This window comes from Tupaia chinensis, unplaced genomic scaffold (assembly GCF_000334495.1).
Source record: "Tupaia chinensis unplaced genomic scaffold, TupChi_1.0 Scaffold000628_1, whole genome shotgun sequence".
NCBI classification, from domain to species: Eukaryota; Metazoa; Chordata; class Mammalia; order Scandentia; family Tupaiidae; genus Tupaia; species Tupaia belangeri.
The window spans coordinates 3,525,455-3,532,763 of record NW_006160148.1 but is presented as its reverse complement, the minus strand read 5'-3'; the positions used below and the strand labels follow the sequence as shown (position 1 = coordinate 3,532,763).

The following is a 7,309-nucleotide window of genomic DNA, read 5'->3' as shown; positions in this document are numbered from 1 at the left end:
GGACTGGGCGGACACCAGCAGCGACGCGGCCACAGCCCCCAGGCCCGCGCCGAGCCCGTCGCGGTGCGTCTTATACAGCACGGGGCGGAGCGACGGCCGGCTCGGCCAATCCGAGACTGGCGTGCCCTGAACCCGCCTTCCTTGCTTGCGAGCTCCGGACTTTCCCAAACCCTTTAGGTCCCTTGTCCTTCTCCTGACTCTGCACTGCCAAGGCATCTGGCCCCCATCCGCCTCCCCCCAGATTTTGAGTGGAAGCGGGGCCGCATCTTTCCTGGTCTGGCCCCCCACAGGCGCGAGCCCTGGCGGCTGGTGTTTAGAAACCGTGGAATCCGGTCTCCGCCTAGGGAAAGGTTTTGCCGGAGCCCTCCCCCTGGTGACAGTGAAAGCTCGCACTGGAGCTCAGGAAGCTCAACTCGTTGCACAGTGCTCCTTCCAAACCCCCACGCTGCTCCCAGTCCGTACTGCCTGGTTGGCTGGGCCGTACGGGCTCGCCGGGACCCTCATCTCCCGTCAAGCTGGGGCAACCGAGGGGATGAAGGTGGAGCGGGGCTGATGTCCTGATGGGATGGGAATCTGGCTGGACTGGTTCTACTAAAGAGTCCCTTCTTTGGCAAACACCACAATGCTGCCGCTGGGCCCACAAACCTTGGTGGCGCCCCAGAGGAGCCCAGACCCTAAGAGTATAAAGCTCCTTCTCTGCCCCTACTTCTGCGTGCTGCTCTCAGCGGGTCTGTGCACGTTTTGTTTTGTTGTCTTGTTGAAAATTTTGCCATAGGGCTCACGAGAGAGAGAGACAAACAGAGACGGAGAGAGGGAAAATGAGAAAGAAATCCTCTCCTTCTTGGGGCTGGGCAGGGAGAGGGGGAGGTGGCCTTACCGCAATCCTTTCTCTTCCTCCATTCTTCTCTTGGATTTTGGACACACACTCATACACACCTGGCGTGATTTTCAAGCTGCTGAGCCCAGGACCCCACCAGTGTAGTTGGCTACATGAGATCCAGCGCCTTAGCCCCCAAGCCCCAGCTGGCCCTTCCCTGCAACCTTTTACACAGAGAGGGAAGCTGAGTGCTGGAAGGTGCCATGATGCCCTGCCCAAGGTCACGTTGCCTGTTTGTGGCTGAATCAAGACAGAAATAAACCAGCTCAGCTATTCATGCCCTCCAGAGGCTTGTGCTCCTCCTCGGTCTCTTCCTCATCACTGAGGGACTCTTGTTGTCTGGGACTTCAGGCATCCTGGTAAAGTGATAGAACTGAGTCCTGCACACCTTCCCTGCAGCAGAACTGATCCTGCCATACCCTTTCCAAAAACTGCAACTCTGCCTCAGTTTCCACCTGCTTAAAGGTGCCACATCAGAGATGGGAGGTCTCTGTGGCGAGAAATCATCTCTGAAGCAACTGGGAAGGACTGAGGCACACGGCCTCTGGAGGACATAGGCCTGCTGGGGCCAGTGTGACACTGCCAGCCTGAAGAGGAGGCAGCCGGCAGCTGCGCTCGGCGGAGGAGGGGGGTAGAGCCAATCTCCGGCCCTCGTTCTCCAGTTGCTACCAGGTGCCCCAGACTGAGTGATGGGACTTGTAGATGGGCAGCTCGGCTCCAGAGAGGCAGTTCAGAAAGTCCTCAGAGGGAGGAGCCCAGGCTCAGCGAAGGACGAGTAAGTGGGGGGAGGGTGCTCAGTGACCAGAAGAAGTGGAGGCTCAGGAGGCAAAAGGCAGGGTCCAGGAGAGCGGCTCACTCAGTGGGATGGGATTCAGCAAGCTGGAGGGCTTCGTGGGCACAAAGACTCTGGAGGAGGCTCACGGTGGCGGGAGGGAGGTTCAGTGTGGGGCTCAGCGAGGACCAGGGAACCCCGGGAGTCACCAGGTGCCTGCCAGCAAGGAGGAATGGCAGCGGAATGGTGGCACCCTCCGAATGGCCTCTTCTGTGTCATCCAGCCTTGGGTCTCGCTCAGTGCACAAGCAACCCCCACCCCCTCATGGTGGCTAGATTAACAGTTCGCCTGCACAGGCAGGTCACCACCCACAGCTCCTGGGGGATGAATCAAGGGGAACAAAACCAAGACTTGCCCCCCCACGCCACCCCCTACCATCAGCCAGAAACAGAACAAGGCAGACCTAGGCTCGAAACCGAACGTCCACTGGATGACCTTGGGCAAGTCATTTCTCAGTGAGAGGAAACGTTTAACATACGTTTACTGAGTAAATGAAAGTTTTCTCTCTCCTCACAACATCCCTAAGAAAGGGAGATCTGCAGCTTTTCCTTCTTGATGAGAAGAAGCCCAGAGAAGTGAAGAGGCTTCCCCAAGGTCACACCATGGATACGAGGATTCAAACACGGGTCTGACCCACCCCAAAGTCACCCCCACCCCTCTCACTGTCTGACCATGTTCCACACAATTCCCTGTTGCAACCCTCTGAGGTATTCCTCACGAGTCCTAGATGTGTATTTGTTTAGGGTTCAGTTATGAAGTTTCTTCATCTAGACTGGTTTTGCTTATCACTAGAATCCCTGAAGTGAAGTGGAGTACCTGGCTGCACGAGACAGGCAAACATTTGTTTAAATGGAAAACACAAGAGTAGAGCTTGCAGAGGACGGTGAAGCTCCTCTTCCCCATCCATACATTTATTCTTCCATTCTTTATTTCACTCATTCAACAATTTGATCATTGCCTCCTCTGCTGGGCTGGCTGCTGGATTATAGCTGTGATTCCGTGGGCCCTGCCTTCAGGGAGACTGGGGGACACAGACAGGTGATGACTACAAGTGAAGCTTCTACTGGGTGGGGGAAGTGCAGAAGCTTTGGGAACACAGAGCAGCACTGAGCCCAGTGGCTGGGGAGGGGTTCAGGGAAGGCTTCCTGTAGGAGGTGGTATTTAAACTGAGACCTGAAGGGTGAATCAAAGTGAGTGTTGCAAAGATGATGCAAGGTGGGGGGGACAGAAGGACTCAGAATGAGAACAGCATGTGCAAAAGACAGAGGTGAGAGGGGTTTGGGCCTGCCCGCTGGCTGGCAGGCTTCCTTAAGCAGCCTGAGCTCCATCCTGCACAGCCAGCCCGTGACACACACTTGGAAGGGGAAAATGTATTTCACGCTCTAAGGATGATCATGTTTTTCTCATCTTTATAAAATTTACACATTCATCTTGTTAAAAAGCTGAAAAATAGAGAAAACATTAAAATAATTAGAACATTAAAATTAAAAAAGAGGCCTGCAATCAGAATCAAAATCTGCATTTGAATCAAAGTTCACACCTAGCTGTGTGACCCTAGGAAGGGATTCTTCCTCTCTGAACTTCAGGATCTTGACCTGAGATATGGAACTTGTAATGTGTATGGCGGAGTCAGGGTCACTGACGGATGCGAGGATGTTCCCAAGATCTGCTTATATCTATTTGACTCAACACTTGTGATTTGAGTCTGAGACCCTGAAAAAGAGGAAGTTCAGGGACTAGCAGATGGCATAATGGGTACATTGCTGGACTCCCACATAGTCAACCGCGGTTCAAGTCCCAGACCTGGTGACTTAAAGCATGCTGGGAATGTATGCATGCGTGCCTAAAATCTCTAGAGGAGAACAGAGGAGAAGAGATTGCAGCATGACCATCTCCCACCGAGAGGTGATTTCTCACTTTCTGTCTCTCTGTCTCTCTGGGGACCGCTCACACCCTATAGCAAAAAAACCTCTGAAAAAAAAAAAAAAAAAGGCAGTGAAGCTAGGAGCAGGTTCAAGTCCTGCCCAGTGTGTATCTACCCCTTCCTGGGACAGCAACCAGCAGAGGCAGAACGTTTTGCAGAGCATGGCCCCAAGGGAGACTCCCTCCATCAACTGAGAGTCAATGCCAGCCTGGAAGATCTGAAGCCTCTGCTAAGAGAGCCTACCCCTCCTCTTCAGTCTTTTCCTGGCAACCTGGCCTGGTACTCTCCAGGATGTGATCTCAGTTTAATAATTTAGCAGATGCAGACAAAGATAGCAGCTCTGAAAATAACCCGGCCGGGCCCCAGCTTCCATCTCCCCTTTCCCCAACAGACTCCCCTGCCCTTCCCCCAAGGTCTCTGGTTGCCCTACACACCTGGCAGGGCCCCCTTCCTGCCAGTGGACACCTGATTCCACATCTCCTCATCCTCATTCTTCTAGCCCTTCTCCTCCCTTTCTTTTCATTCTCATTTTACATCAAGTAGGACTTTCATTGTCCTAGAAGCCAGAAAACCTGGGTTCAATTCACTGTGCAAGCTTGAAGAAATGTCTACTCCTCTCTGAGCTTCTGTTCCTGCATTTGTAAGATGAAGCCTCTGAGTCCCTAAATGTGGCATGAGCAAAATGTTGGGGGTGGAGGAGGAGCAATGACTTGGACAGGGGACTGGATATCTTCCCCAGGAAGGCACGGCTGCAGTGCTGATGTCATCTCGGCCGACAGGGCTACAATCCATCCTGCTCTCCAGCCAGAGCACTCAGGTTTTCTTTGTTTATAATTTGTCTTGTGATGAAAATTTTGCCCTAGTTAGTATTCCCAGAATAAAAGGCTGTGATGTGTTCACAATGGAAGTAGCAGGTTCCACGTGCTTTTGATGGTTCATCGCGTTTCTGACTAGCAGAAATAATACCTCTTCCTCCTTAAAGCTTCTCTCAGATCTCCCCCCTACAGGGTCTCAATTTGCACATCTCTAAAACAGTCAGGTCGGGGGGTTAGAAGGACAAGATCCTATCATGTCTGTCTTTATGCATTCATTCAACAACATCATGAAACATCTTCCACGTACAAGCCACTGTGCAAGGTGCTAGGATCACAGCAGTAACTAAGATAGGAGTGGGGCTGCCCATGGCCTAGTGGTTAAGGGACCCAGATCCCAAATGGCCTACTGCACTTCAAGTCCCCGCACTGGGCAGCTTGAAAACACACTGGGCACGTGTGCAGGCCCCAAATCCTGATGGGATGAAGACACTGAGGTGTGACCATGCCCCACCTGAGTGTCTGTGTTGAGGAAGCGCTTCCTCCCTCTTCCTCTCTCTCTGTCTCTCTGGCGAGTACAAATATCCTCTGGCAATTAAAAAAAGAGAGGGAGGAAGAGATTCTAATCTGTTTCTTTTTGCTTTTTAATTTTATTTTCCCTATTTCCCTACAGGGCATGTGCACTTAATTGGAGACAGACAGGCAGACAGACAGAGGGAAAGTGAGAAACCATCCCTGGGGGGATAGCCATGCCACAATCCCTTCTCTTCTATTCTCCTTTTTGGGCATGCACACAACACACACCCAGGTGTTTTGCTTCTGGGACTCAAACTGTGCAGTTGGCCGTGTGGGATCCAGCCCCCCTAACCTCCATACCACCTGCTGGCCTTATCTTTACTTTTTTAAGTTTCTTTTATTTATTTCTTCCATGAACAAGAGAGACAGGCAGTAGCCTCTGTAGAGTCCTGACACTGCCATCCACCCCCAGCTTCAACCAGCCCCGGCTCCTGGGCACACACATGCCTGGTGTACTCAGGGAGGTCTCTGGAGGCAAACCCAGAACCTTCTTATGTAGGTCAGCCTCACAGAGCACATGTTTTAGTGCTGCACACCTGCCAAGCCTCTCAGAGTCGAAATAATTCAATCCCAAGAAATGTGCCGTGAAGTAATCAAATGCCTGCTAATATCTTCCTAGTGCTGACTTTGCACCAGATACTGATCTTTTGCACCAGATGCACACCCCATTTTACAGATGAGGAAACTGAAGGGGAGCGAGGTGAATGGCTAAGGTCACAAGGTCAAGGAACGTCCCAACTAGGACTCCACATCAGGAGAGCTTCCCTGGAAATCCTAACAAGGAATAAACTAGTGACATGAGGGAGCAATCGGGAGGGGTTTTCCTTAGGAGGTGATATTTATTTTTACTGTTTTTTTAAACCTCCAGGGCCAGGATTTGAACTGCACAATCAGCCATGTGGGATCTTATTTCTTAAACCACGAGGCTATGGGATCAGCCCTATTATTATTATTTGTGTAATTGCCAGAGGGCGTGTGCACTTGATACAGACAGAGAGACAGAGGGAGAAAGAGGAAAACACCCTCACGTGGCATGACCGCACCGCAGTCCTTCCTGCTGCGTCTCTCCACCCCGTCATGATTTGGGGCATGCCCACACATGTCAAGTGTGTTTTCTTTTTTTTTAATTGATTAATTAATATCTGAATTTGCCAGGGGGCATACGCATTCACTGGAGAGAGACAGAGAGAGAGAAAGAGAGAAATAACCTCCCAGAAGGGACGACCACACCACAATCCCTTTTACTCCATTCTCAACTCAGGGTTTTGGGGCACATGCATACACACACACACATACAGTGTGTTTTTCAAGCTGCTGGGTCTGGGACTTGAACCATGCAGTTAGCAAAGTGGGATCCAACCACCTTAGCCACTAGCCATCTAGCTGCCCACCCAGTGTTTTCAAGCTGCCGGGCCAGGACTCAAACCACAGTTGGCCATGTGGAACCCAGCTTCCTTAACCACTAGGCCATGGAGCTGGCCCAGGAGATGACATTTAAAGCTGCAAACTGAGAGATGAGCAGGAACCAGTCATGTGGAATTGAGGTGTAAGATTTCCCAGCAGATAAAAATGTTGAATGCAAAGGCCCTGTGACAGAAAGAAGACCGTATGCAGTGCCTGGTGAGCCAGGAGGAAAATGGGGAGGGCATGCTAAGGTTAGGGACACAGCTTGGGCCTGAAGGCCAGGGTGAGGATTTCAGATTTTACTGTTGGTACAGAGGAAGCCTTTGAAAGGCTTAAGTCAGGGATCAGCATGATCTGATTTGTTTTTAAAAGGTCATGCGCAGTAACCCTTTTAAAGGTTTACTGTGTGGAGAACGGACTGAAAGGGAGTAATGGGGTGACAAGGGAGACTGGTTAGGAGATTACTGCCGTAATCCACTAGGAGAGGATGTTGCAGGCATGAGGTGTAGGAGGTAGGACAGATTCGAGTTTGATTTAGAAATGAACAAGAGGGGGAACCAGCAGTTAGCGTAATGGCTATGTCGCTGGACTCCCACGTAGTCGACTGCGGTTCGCGTCCCGGACCCGGTGGCTTAAAACTCACACCCGGCGCATGTGCATGCATGCCCAAGATCCTGAGAGGAGAATGGAGGAGAAGGGAATGCGGCATGACCATTTCCCCTGGGGGGTGATTTCTCGCTTTCTGTCTCTCTGTCTCTCTCTGTCTGGCGAGCGCACGCGCCCTATAGTGAAAATCTCTCCAAAAAAAAAGAAAAGAAATGAACAAGGGGACTCAACAGCTGTCGAGGCACCTATTCAGTAGGATGATACCGAGGCCTTTTGTG

At 51.4% G+C, this 7,309-nt stretch overlaps 1 pseudogene; it reads left to right on the top strand.

Moving 5' to 3' along the window:
* Window positions 1-6,629: 6,629 nt before the first annotated feature.
* Window positions 6,630-7,309, top strand: part of LOC102470073 (mitochondrial intermembrane space import and assembly protein 40 pseudogene) — a 4,663-nt pseudogene continuing 3,983 nt past the window's right edge.